Source organism: Schistocerca americana, unplaced genomic scaffold, assembly GCF_021461395.2.
Source record: "Schistocerca americana isolate TAMUIC-IGC-003095 unplaced genomic scaffold, iqSchAmer2.1 HiC_scaffold_13, whole genome shotgun sequence".
In the NCBI taxonomy this organism is placed as follows: Eukaryota; Metazoa; Arthropoda; class Insecta; order Orthoptera; family Acrididae; genus Schistocerca; species Schistocerca americana.
In genome coordinates, this window is record NW_025725371.1 from 12,735,020 (window position 1) to 12,749,580 (window position 14,561).

A 14,561-nucleotide genomic window follows, 5' to 3' on the forward strand; every position below is an offset into this window, starting at 1 on the left:
ACTGCAGGTTCAATGTATTCCTTGGACATTCACATTGAAGATGAAACACAGAAATCGCATCGGAATTAAATACAAAACGCACAATGCAGCCATAAGTACAGGAATAGAGACTCTTCTTACAGTCGGTGCTTTGAGCATTCCCTGTGGGACCAGTATTACTTTCCGACACACCACTGCCGGTTCAATGTATTCCTTGGATCTTGAATTTGACGATGATACACAGATATCGCATCGGAAGCAAATACAAAAGGCACAATGCCGCCTTAAGTACAAGAATAGAGACTCTTCTTACAGTCGGTGCTTTGAGCATTCCCTGTGAAACCAGGATTACTTTCCGCTACACCTCTGCAGGTTCAATGTATTCCTTGGACCTTCACATTGACGATGAAACGCAGAAATCGCATCGGAATTAAATACAAAAGGTACAATGCCGCCTTAAGTACAAGAATAGAGACTCTTCTTACAGTCGGTGCTTTGAGCATTCTCTGTGAGACCAGTATTACTTTCCGATACGCCACTGCAGGTTCAATGTATTCCTTGGACCTTCAAATTGGCGATGATACACAGAAATCGCATCGGAATTAAATACAAAAATCACAATGCCGCCTTAAGTACAAGAATAGACAATCTTCTTACAGTCGGTGCTTTGAGCATTCCCTGTGAGACCAGTATTAGTTTCCGATACACCACTGCAGGTTCAATGTATTCCTTGGACCTTTACATTGACGATGAAACACAGAAATGGCATCGGAATTAAATACAAAAGACACAATGCCGCAGTAAGTACAAGAATAGAGACTCTTCTTACAGTCGGTGCTTTGAGCATTCCCTGTGAGACCAGTATTAGTTTCCGCTACACCTCCGCAGGTTCAGTTTATTCCTTGGACCTTCACATTGACGATGAAACACAGAAATGGCATCGGAATTAAATACAAAAGGCACAATGCCACCTTAAGTACAAGAATAGAGACTCTTCTCACATTCGGTGCTTTGAGCATTCCCTGTGAGACCAGTATTAGTTTCCGATACACCACTGCAGGTTCAATGTATTCCTTGGACCTTCACATTGAATGATGAAACACAGAAATCGCATCGGAATTAAATCCAAAACGCTCAATGCCGCCTTATGTACAAGATTACAGACTCTACTTACAGTCGGTGCTTTGAGCATTTCCTGTGAGACCAGTATTAGTTTCCGATACACCACTGCAGGTTCAATGTATTCCTTGGACCTTCAAATTGACGATGAAACGCAGAAATCGCATCGGAATCAAATACAAAAGGCACAATGCCGCCTTAAGTACAGGAATAGAGACTCTTCTTACAGTCGGTGCTTTGAGCATTCCCTGTGAGACCAGTAATAGTATCCGATACACCACTGCTGGTTCAATCTATTATTTGGACATACACATTGACGATGAAACACTGAGATTAAATCGGAATTATGACCAAAAGGGACAATGCCGTCTTAAGTACAAGAATAGAGACTCTTCTTACCGTCGGTGCTTTGAGCATTCCCTGTGAGACCAGTATTAGTTTCCGATACACCACTGGAGGTTCAATGAATTCCTTGGACATTCACATTGACGATGAAACACTGAAATTACATCGGAATTAAATACAAAATTCACAATGCCTCCTTAAGTACAAGAATAGAGACTGTTCTTACGGTCGGTGCTTTTAGCATTCCCTGTGAGACCAGTATTAGTTTCCGCTACACCTCTGCAGGTTCAGTTTATTCCTTGGACCTTCACATTGACGATGAAACACAGAAATGAATCGGAATTAAATACAAAAGGCACAATGCCGCCTTAAGTACAAGAATAGAGACTCTTCTTACAGTCGGTGCTTTGAGCATTCCCTGTGAGACCAGTATTAGTTTCCGCTACACCTCTGCAGGTTCAGTTTATTACTTGGACCTTCACATTGACGATGAAACACAGAAATGGCATAGGAATTAAATACAAAAGGCACAATGCCGCCTTAAGTACAAGAATAGAGATTCTTCTTACAGTCGGTGCTTTGAGCATTCCCTGTGAGACCAGTATTAGTTTCCGATACACCACTGCGGGTTCAATGTATTCCTTGGAACTTCACATTGACGATGAATCATAGAAATCGCATCGGAATTAAATACAAAAGGCGCAATGCCGTCTTAAGTACAAGAATAGAGACTCTTCTTACAGTCGGTGCTTTGAGCATTCGATGTGAGACCAGTATTAGTTTCCGCTACACCACTGCAGGTTCAGTTTACTCCTTGGACCTGCACATTGACGATGAAACACAGAAATGGCATCGGAGGAAAATACAAAAGGCACAATGCCGCCTTAAGTACAATAATAGAGACTCCTCTTACAGTCGGTACTTTGAGCATTCCCTGTGAGACCAGTATTAGTTTCCGCTACACCTCTGCAGGTTCAGTTTATTCCTTGGTCCTTCACATTGACGATGAAACACAGAAATGGCATCGGAATTAAATACAAAAGGCACAATGCCGCCTTAAGTACAAGAATAGAGACTCTTCTTAGAGGCGGTGCTTTGAGCATTCCCTGTGGGACCAGTATTAGTTTCCGCTACACCTCTGCAGGTTCTGTTTATTCCTTGGACCTTCACATTGACGATAAATCACAGAAATGGCATCGGAATTAAATACAAAAGGCACAATGCCGCCTTAAGTACAAGAATAGACACTCTTCTTACAGTCGGTGCTTTGAGCATTCCCTGTGAGACCAGTATTAGTTTCCGATACACCACTGCAGGTTCAATGTATTCCTTGGACCTTTACATTGACGATGAAACACAGAAATGGCATCGGAATTAAATACAAAAGACACAATGCCGCAGTAAGTACAAGAATAGAGACTCTTCTTACAGTCGGTGCTTTGAGCATTCCCTGTGAGACCAGTATTAGTTTCCGCTACACCTCCGCAGGTTCAGTTTATTCCTTGGACCTTCACATTGACGATGAAACACAGAAATGGCATCGGAATTAAATACAAATAGCACAATGCCACCTTAAGTACAAGAATAGAGACTCTTCTCACATTCGGTGCTTTGAGCATTCCCTGTGAGACCAGTATTAGTTTCCGATACACCACTGCTGGTTCAATGTATTCCTTGGACCTTCACATTGAATGATGAAACACAGAAATCGCATCGGAATCAAATACAAAAGGCACAATGCCGCCTTAAGTACAAGAATAGAGACTCTTCTTACAGTCGGTGCTTTGAGCATTCCCTGTGAGACCAGTAATAGTATCCGATACACCACTGCAGGTTCAATCTATTCCTTGGACATACACATTGACGATGAAACACTGAGATTACATCGGACTTATGACCAAAAGGGACAATGCCGTCTTAAGTACAAGAATAGAGACTCTTCTTACCGTCGGTGCTTTGAGCATTCCCTGTGAGACCAGTCTTAGTTTCCGATACACCACTGGAGGTTCAATGAATTCCTTGGACACTCACATTGACGATGAAACACTGAAATTACATCGGAATTAAATATAAAATTCACAATGCCTCCTTAAGTACAAGAATAGAGACTGTTCTTACCGTCGGTGCTTTTAGCATTCCCTGTGAGACCAGTATTAGTTTCCGCTACACTTCTGCAGGTACAGTTTATTCCTTGGACCTTCACATTGACGATGAAACACAGAAATGCATCGGAATTAAATACAAAAGGCACAATGCCGCCTTAAGTACAAGAATAGAGACTCTTCTTACAGTCGGTGCTTTGAGCATTCCCTGTGAGACCAGTATTAGTTTCCGCTACACCTCTGCAGGTTCAGTTTATTACTTGGACCTTCACATTGACGATGAAACACAGAAATGGCATAGGAGTTAAATACAAAAGGCACAATGCCGTCTTAAGTACAAGAATAGAGATTCTTCTTACAGTCGGTGCTTTGAGCATTCCCTGTGAGACCAGTATTAGTTTCCGATACACCACTGCGGGTTCAATGTATTCCTTGGAACTTCACATTGACGATGAATCATAGAAATCGCATCGGAATTAAATACAAAAGGCGCAATGCCGCCTTAAGTACAAGAATAGAGACTCTTCTTACAGTCGGTGCTTTGAGCATTCGATGTGAGACCAGTATTAGTTTCCGCTACACCACTGCAGGTTCAGTTTACTCCTTGGACCTGCACATTGACGATGAAACACAGAAATGGCATCGGAGGAAAATACAAAAGGCACAATGCCGCCTTAAGTACAATAATAGAGACTCCTCTTACAGTCGGTACTTTGAGCATTCCCTGTGAGACCTGTATTAGTTTCCGCTACACCTCTGCAGGTTCAGTTTATTCCATGGACCTTCACATTGACGATGAAGCACAGAAATGGCATCGGAATTAAATACAAAAGGCACAATGCCGCCTTAAGTACAAGAATAGAGACTCTTCTTAGAGGCGGTGCTTTGAGCATTTCCTGTGAGACCAGTATTAGTTTCCGCTACACCTCTGCAGGTTCTGTTTATTCCTTGGACCTTCACATTGACGATAAACCACAGAAATGGCATCGGAATTAAACACAAAAGGCACAACGCCGCCTTAAGTACAAGAATAGAGACTCTTCTTACAGCCGGTGCTTTGAGCATTCCCTGTGAGACCAGTATTAGTTTCCGCTACACCTCTGCAGGTTCAGTTTATTCCTTTGACCTTCACATTGACGATGAAACACAGAAATGGCATCGGAATTAAATACAAAAGGCACAATGCCGCCTTAACAACAAGAATAGAGACTCTTCTTACAGTCGGTGCTTTGAGCATTCCCTGTGAGACCAGTATTAGTTTCCGATACACCACTGCAGGTTCAGTTTATTCCTTGGACCTTCACATTGACGATGAAACACAGTAATGGCATCGGAATTAAATACAAAAGGCACAATGCCGCCTTAAGTACAAGAATGGAAACTCTTCTTACAGTCGGTGCTTTGAGGATTCCCTGTGAGACCAGTATTAGTTTCCGATACACCACTGCATGTTCAATGTATTCCTTGGACCTTCACATTGACGTTGAAACACAGAAATCGCAACGGAATTAAATACAAAAGGCACAATGCCACCTTAAGTACAAAAATAGAGATTCTTCTTACAGTCGGTGCTTTGAGCATTCCCTGTGACACCAGTATTAGTTTCCGCTACACCTCTGCAGGTTCAGTTTATTCTTTGGACAATCACATTGACGATGAAACACAGAAATGGCATCGGAATTAAATACAAAAGGCACAATGCCGCCTTAAGTACAATAATAGAGACTCTTCTTACAGTCGGTGCTTTGAGCATTCCCTGTGAGACCAGTATTAGTTTCCGTTACACCTCTGCAGGTTCAGTTTATTCCTTGGTCCTTCACATTGACGATGAAACACAGAAATGGAATCGGAATTAAATACAGAAGGGAAATGCCGCCTTAAGTACAAGAATAGAGACTCTTCTTACAGTCGGTGCTTTAAGCATTCCGTGTGAGACCAGTATTAGTTTCCGATACACCACTGCAGGTACAATGAATTCCTTGGAACTTCACATTGACGATGAAATACAGAAATCGCATCGGAATTAAATACAAAAGGCACAATGCCGCCTTAAGTACAAGAATAGAGACTCTTCTTACAGTCGGTGCCTTGAGCATAACCCTGTGAGACCAGTATTAGTTTCCGCTACACCTCTGCAGGTTCAGTTTATTCCTTGGACCTTTACATTGACGATGAAACACAGAAATGGCATCGGAATTAAATACAAAAGGCACAATGCCGCCTTAAGTACAAGAATAGAGACCCTTCGTACAGTCGGTGCTTTGAGCTTTCCCTGTGAGACCAGTATTAGTTTCCGCTTCACCTCTGCAGGTTCAGTTTATTCCTTGGACCTTCACATTGACGATGAAACACAGAAATGGCATCGGAATTAAATAGAAAAGGCACAATGCCGCCTTACGTACAAGAATAGAGACTCTTCTTACAGTCGGTGGTTTGAGCATTCCCTGTGAGGCCAGTATTAGTTTCCGCTACACCTCTGCAGGTTCCGTTTATTCCTTGGACCTTCACATTGACGATGAAACACAGAAATGGCATCGGAATTAAATACAAGACGAACAATGCCGCCTTAAGTACAACAGTAGAGACTCTTCTTAAAGTCGGTGCTTTGAGCATTCCCTGTGAGCCCAGTATCAGTTTCCGATACACCACTGCAGGTTCAATGTATTCCTTGGACCTTCACATTGACGATGGAACACAGAAATCGCATCGGAATTAAATTCAAAAGGCACAATGCCGCCTTAATTACAAGAATAGAGACTCTTCTTACAGTCGGTGCTTTGTGCATTCCCTGTGAGACCAGTATTAGTTTCCGCTACACCTCTGCAGGTTCAGTTTATTCCTTGGACCATCACATTGACGATGAAACACAGAAATGGCATCGGAATTAAATACAAAAGGCACAATGCCGCCTTAAGTACAAGAATAGAGACTCTTCTTACAGTCGGTGCTTTGAGCATTCCCTGTGAGACCAGTATTAGTTTCTGATACACCACTGCAGGTTCAATGTATTCCTTGGAACTTCACATAGACGATGAAACACAGAAATGGCATCGGAATTAAATACAAAAGGCACAATGCCGCCTTAAGTACAAGAATAGAAACTCTTCTTACAGTCGGTGCTTTGAGCATTCCCTGTGAGACCAGTATTAGTTTCCGCTACACCTCTGCAGGTTAAGTTTATTCCTTGGACCTTCACATTGACGATGAAACACAGAAATGGCATCGGAATTAAATAGAAAAGTCACAATGCCGCCGTAAGTACAAGAATAGAGACTCTTCTTACAGTCGGTGCTTTGAGCATTCCCTGTGAGGCCAGTATTAGATTCCGATACACCACTGCAGGTTCAATGTATTCCTTGGAACTTCACATTGACGATGAAACACAGAAATCGCATCGGAATTAAATACAAAGGGCACAATGTTGCCTTAAGTACAAGAATAGAGACTCTTATTACAGTCGGTGCTTTGGGCTTCCCTGTGAGACCAATATTAGTCTCCGCTACACCTCTGCAGGTTCTTTTTATTCCTTGGACCTTCACATTGACGATGAAACACAGAAATGGCGTCGGAATTAAACACAAAAGGCACAACGCCGCCTTAAGTACATGAATAGAGGCTCTTCTTACAGCTGGTGCTTTGAGCATTCCCTGTGAGACCAGTATTACTTTCCGCTACACCTCTGCAGGTTCAGTTTATTCCTTGGACCTTCACATTGACGATGAAACACAGAAATGGCATCGCAATTAAATACATAATTCACAATGCCGCCTTAAGTACAAGTATAGAGACTCTTCTTACAGTCGGTGCTTTGAGCATTCCCTGTGAGACCAGTAATAGTATCCGATACACCACTGCTGGTTCAATCTATTCCTTGGACATACACATTGACGATGAAACACTGAGATTACATCGGAATTATGACCAAAAGGGACAATGCCGTCTTAAGTACAAGAATAGAGACTCTTCTTACAGTCGGTGCTTTGAGCATTCCCTGTGAGACCAGTATTAGTTTCCGATACACCACTGGAGGTTCAATGAATTCCTTGGACATTCACATTGACGATGAAACACTGAAATTACATCGGAATTAAATATAAAATTCACAATGCCTCCTTAAGTACAAGAATAGAGACTGTTCTTACCGTCGGTGCTTTTAGCATTCCCTGTGAGACCAGTATTAGTTTCCGCTACACCTCTGCAGGTTCAGTTTATTCCTTGGACCTTCACATTGACGATGAAACACAGAAATGCATCGGAATTAAATACAAAAGGCACAATGCCGCCTTAAGTACAAGAATAGAGACTCTTCTTACAGTCGGTGCTTTGAGCATTCCCTGTGAGACCAGTATTAGTTTCCGCTACACCTCTGCAGGTTCAGTTTATTACTTGGACCTTCACATTGACGATGAAACACAGAAATGGCATAGGAATTAAATACAAAAGGCACAATGCCGCCTTAAGTACAAGAATAGAGATTCTTCTTACAGTCGGTGCTTTGAGCATTCCCTGTGAGACCAGTATTAGTTTCCGATACACCACTGCGGGTTCAATGTATTCCTTGGAACTTCACATTGACGATGAATCATAGAAATCGCATCGGAATTAAATACAAAAGGCGCAATGCCGCCTTAAGTACAAGAATAGAGACTCTTCTTACAGTCGGTGCTTTGAGCATTCGATGTGAGACCAGTATTAGTTTCCGCTACACCACTGCAGGTTCAGTTTACTCCTTGGACCTGCACATTGACGATGAAACACAGAAATGGCATCGGAGGAAAATACAAAAGGCACAATGCCGCCTTAAGTACAATAATAGAGACTCCTCTTACAGTCGGTACTTTGAGCATTCCCTGTGAGACCAGTATTAGTTTCCGCTACACCTCTGCAGGTTCAGTTTATTCCTTGGACCTTCACATTGACGATGAAACACAGAAATGGCATCGGAATTAAATACAAAAGGCACAATGCCGCCTTAAGTACAAGAATAGAGACTCTTCTTAGAGGCGTTGCTTTGAGCATTCCCTGTGGGACCAGTATTAGTTTCCGCTACACCTCTGCAGGTTCTGTTTATTCCTTGGACCCTCACATTGACGATGAATCACAGAAATGGCATCGGAATTAAATACAAAAGGCACAATGCCGCCTTAAGTACATGAATAGACACTCTTCTTACAGTCGGTGCTTTGAGCATTCCCTGTGAGACCAGTATTAGTTTCCGATACACCACTGCAGGTTCAATGTATTCCTTGGACCTTTACATTGACGATGAAACACAGAAATGGCATCGGAATTAAATACAAAAGACACAATGCCGCAGTAAGTACAAGAATAGAGACTCTTCTTACAGTCGGTGCTTTGAGCATTCCCTGTGAGACCAGTATTAGTTTCCGCTACACCTCCGCAGGTTCAGTTTATTCCTTGGACCTTCACATTGACGATGAAACACAGAAATGGCATCGGAATTAAATACAAAAGGCACAATGCCACCTTAAGTACAAGAATAGAGACTCTTCTCACATTCGGTGCTTTGAGCATTCCCTGTGAGACCAGTATTAGTTTCCGATACACCACTGCAGGTTCAATGTATTCCTTGGACCTTCACATTGAATGATGAAACACAGAAATCGCATCGGAATTAAATACAAAACGCACAATGCAGCCATAAGTACAGGAATAGAGACTCTTCTCACATTCGGTGCTTTGAGCATTCCCTGTGGGACCAGTATTACTTTCCGACACACCACTGCCGGTTCAATGTATTCCTTGGATCTTGAATTTGACGATGATACACAGATATCGCATCGGAAGCAAATACAAAAGGCACAATGCCGCCTTAAGTACAAGAATAGAGACTCTTCTTACAGTCGGTGCTTTGAGCATTCCCTGTGAAACCAGGATTACTTTCCGCTACACCTCTGCAGGTTCAATGTATTCCTTGGACCTTCACATTGACGATGAAACGCAGAAATCGCATCGGAATTAAATACAAAAGGTACAATGCCGCCTTAAGTACAAGAATAGAGACTCTTCTTACAGTCGGTGCTTTGAGCATTCTCTGTGAGACCAGTATTACTTTCCGATACGCCACTGCAGGTTCAATGTATTCCTTGGACCTTCAAATTGGCGATGATACACAGAAATCGCATCGGAATTAAATACAAAAATCACAATGCCGCCTTAAGTACAAGAATAGACAATCTTCTTACAGTCGGTGCTTTGAGCATTTCCTGTGAGACCCGTATTAGTTTCCGATACACCACTGCAGGTACAATGTATTCCTTGGACCTTCACATTGACGATGAAACACAGAAATCGCATCGGAATCAAATACAAAAGGCACAATGCCGCCTTAAGTACAAGAATAGAGACTCTTCTTACAGTCGGTGCTTTGAGCATTCCCTGTGAGACCAGTAATAGTATCCGATACACCACTGCAGGTTCAATCTATTCCTTGGACATACACATTGACGATGAAACACTGAGATTACATCGGAATTATGACCAAAAGGGACAATGCCGTCTTAAGTACAAGAATAGAGACTCTTCTTACCGTCGGTGCTTTGAGCATTCCCTGTGAGACCAGTATTAGTTTCCGATACACCACTGGAGGTTCAATGAATTCCTTGGACATTCACATTGACGATGAAACACTGAAATTACATCGGAATTAAATATAAAATTCACAATGCCTCCTTAAGTACAAGAATAGAGACTGTTCTTACCGTCGGTGCTTTTAGCATTCCCTGTGAGACCAGTATTAGTTTCCGCTACACTTCTGCAGGTTCAGTTTATTCCTTGGACCTTCACATTGACGAAGAAACACAGAAATGCGTCGGAATTAAATACAAAAGGCACAATGCCGCCTTAAGTACAAGAATAGAGACTCTTCTTACAGTCGGTGCTTTGAGCATTCCCTGTGAGACCAGTATTAGTTTCCGCTACACCTCTGCAGGTTCAGTTTATTACTTGGACCTTCACATTGACGATGAAACACAGAAATGGCACAGGAATTAAATACAAAAGGCACAATGCCGTCTTAAGTACAAGAATAGAGATTCTTCTTACAGTCGGTGCTTTGAGCATTCCCTGTGAGACCAGTATTAGTTTCCGATACACCACTGCGGGTTCAATGTATTCCTTGGAACTTCACATTGACGATGAATCATAGAAATCGCATCGGAATTAAATACAAAAGGCGCAATGCCGCCTTAAGTACAAGAATAGAGACTCTTCTTACAGTCTGTGCTTTGAGCATTCGATGTGAGACCAGTATTAGTTTCCGCTACACCACTGCAGGTTCAGTTTACTCCTTGGACCTGCACATTGACGATGAAACACAGAAATGGCATCGGAGGAAAATACAAAAGGCACAATGCCGCCTTAAGTACAATAATAGAGACTCCTCTTACAGTCGGTACTTTGAGCATTCCCTGTGAGACCAGTATTAGCTTCCGCTACACCTCTGCAGGTTCAGTTTATTCCTTGGACCTTCACATTGACGATGAAACACAGAAATGGCATCGGAATTAAATACAAAAGGCACAATGCCGCCTTAAGTACAAGAATAGAGACTCTTCTTAGAGGCGGTGCTTTGAGCATTTCCTGTGAGACCAGTATTAGTTTCCGCTACACCTCTGCAGGTTCTGTTTATTCCTTGGACCTTCACATTGACGATGAATCACAGAAATGGCATCGGAATTAAACACAAAAGGCACAACGCCGCCTTAAGTACAAGAATAGAGACTCTTCTTACAGCCGGTGCTTTGAGCATTCCCTGTGAGACCAGTATTAGTTTCCGCTACACCTCTGCAGGTTCAGTTTATTCCTTTGACCTTCACATTGACGATGAAACACAGAAATGGCATCGGAATTAAATACAAAAGGCACAATGCCGCCTTAACAACAAGAATAGAGACTCTTCTTACAGTCGGTGCTTTGAGCATTCCCTGTGAGACCAGTATTAGTTTCCGATACACCACTGCAGGTTCAGTTTATTCCTTGGACCTTCACATTGACGATAAAACACAGTAATGGCATAGGAATTAAATACAAAGGGCACAATGCCGCCTTAAGTACAAGAATGGAGACTCTTCTTACAGTCGGTGCTTTGAGCATTCCCTGTGAGACCAGTATTAGTTTCCGATACACCACTGCATGTTCAATGTATTCCTTGGACCTTCATATTGACGTTGAAACACAGAAATCGCAACGGAATTAAATACAAAAGGCACAATGCCACCTTAAGTACAAAAATAGAGATTCTTCTTACAGTCGGTGCTTTGAGCATTCCCTGTGACACCAGTATTAGTTTCCGCTACACCTCTGCAGGTTCAGTTTATTCTTTGGACAATCACATTGACGATGAAACACAGAAATGGCATCGGAATTAAATACAAAAGGCACAATGCCGCCTTAAGTACAAGAATAGAGACTCTTCTTACAGTCGGTGCTTTGAGCATTCCCTGTGAGACCAGTATTAGTTTCCGTTACACCTCTGCAGGTTCAGTTTATTCCTTGGTCCTTCACATTGACGATGAAACACAGAAATGGAATCGGAATTAAATACAGAAGGGAAATGCCGCCTTAAGTACAAGAATAGAGACTCATCTTACAGTCGGTGCTTTAAGCATTCCGTGTGAGACCAGTATTAGTTTCCGATACACCACTGCAGGTACAATGAATTCCTTGGGACTTCACATTGACGATGAAATACAGAAATCGCATCGGAATTAAATACAAAAGGCACAATGCCGCCTTAAGTACAAGAATAGAGACTCTTCTTACAGTCGGTGCCTTGAGCATAACCCTGTGAGACCAGTATTAGTTTCCGCTACACCTCTGCAGGTTCAGTTTATTCCTTGGACCTTTACACTGACGATGAAACACAGAAATGGCATCGGAATTAAATACAAAAGGCACAATGCCGCCTTAAGTACAAGAATAGAGACCCTTCGTACAGTCGGTGCTTTGAGCTTTCCCTGTGAGACCAGTATTAGTTTCCGCTTCACCTCTGCAGGTTCAGTTTATTCCTTGGACCTTCACATTGACGATGAAACACAGAAATGGCATCGGAATTAAATAGAAAAGGCACAATGCCGCCTTACGTACAAGAATAGAGACTCTTCTTACAGTCGGTGGTTTGAGCATTCCCTGTGAGGCCAGTATTAGTTTCCGCTACACCTCTGCAGGTTCAGTTTATTCCTTGGACCTTCACATTGACGATGAAACACAGAAATGGCATCGGAATTAAATACAAGACGAACAATGCCGCCTTAAGTACAACAGTAGAGACTCTTCTTACAGTCGGTGCTTTGAGCATTCCCTGTGAGCCCAGTATCAGTTTCCGATACACCACTGCAGGTTCAATGTATTCCTTGGACCTTCACATTGACGATGGAACACAGAAATCGCATCGGAATTAAATTCAAAAGGCACAATGCCGCCTTAATTACAAGAATAGAGACTCTTCTTACAGTCGGTGCTTTGTGCATTCCCTGTGAGACCAGTATTAGTTTCCGCTACACCTCTGCAGGTTCAGTTTATTCCTTGGACCATCACATTGACGATGAAACACAGAAATGGCATCGGAATTAAATACAAAAGGCACAATATAGCCTTAAGTACAAGAATAGAGACTCTTCTTACAGTCGGTGCTTTGAGCATTCCCTGTGAGACCAGTATTAGTTTCTGATACACCACTGCAGGTTCAATGTATTCCTTGGAACTTCACATAGACGATGAAACACAGAAATGGCATCGGAATTAAATACAAAAGGCACAATGCCGCCTTAAGTACAAGAATAGAAACTCTTCTTACAGTCGGTGCTTTGAGCATTCCCTGTGAGACCAGTATTAGTTTCCGCTACACCTCTGCAGGTTAAGTTTATTCCTTGGACCTTCACATTGACGATGAAACACAGAAATGGTATCGGAATTAAATAGAAAAGTCACAATGCCGCCGTAAGTACAAGAATAGAGACTCTTCTTACAGTCGGTGCTTTGAGCATTCCCTGTGAGGCCAGTATTAGATTCCGATACACCACTGCAGGTTCAATGTATTCCTTGGAACTTCACATTGACGATGAAACACAGAAATCGCATCGGAATTAAATACAAAGGGCACAATGTTGCCTTAAGTACAAGAATAGAGACTCTTATTACAGTCGGTGCTTTGGGCTTCCCTGTGAGACCAATATTAGTTTCCGCTACACCTCTGCAGGTTCTTTTTATTCCTTGGACCTTCACATTGACGATGAAACACAGAAATGGCATCGGAATTAAACACAAAAGGCACAACGCCGCCTTAAGTACAAGAATAGAGGCTCTTCTTACAGTTGGTGCTTTGAGCATTCCCTGTGAGACCAGTATTACTTTCCGCTACACCTCTGCAGGTTCAGTTTATTCCTTGGACCTTCACATTGACGATGAAACACAGAAATGGCATCGCAATTAAATACATAATTCACAATGCCGCCTTAAGTACAAGAATAGAGACTCTTCTTACAGTCGGTGTTTTGAGCATTCCCTGTGAGACCAGTATTAGTTTCCGCTACACCTCTGCAGGTTCAGTTTATTCCTTGGACCAACACATTGACGATGATACACAGAAATGGCATCGGAATTAAATACAAAAGGCACAATGCCGCCTTAAGTACAAGAATTGAGACTCTTCTTACAGTCGGTGCTTTGAGCATTTCCTGTGAGACCAGTATTAGTTTCTGATACACCACTGCAGGTTCAATGTATTCCTTGGAACTTCACATTGTCGATGAAACACAGAAATGGCATCGGAATTAAATACAAAAGGCACAATGCCGCCTTAAGTACAAGAATAGAGACTCTTCTTACAGTCGGTGCTTTGAGCATTCCCTGTGAGACCAGTATTAGTTTCCGCTACACCTCCGCAGGTTCAGTTTATTCCTTGGACCTTCACATTGACGATGAAACACAGAAATGGCATCGGAATTAAATAGAAAAGGCACAATGCCGCCGTAAGTACAAGAATAGAGACTCTTC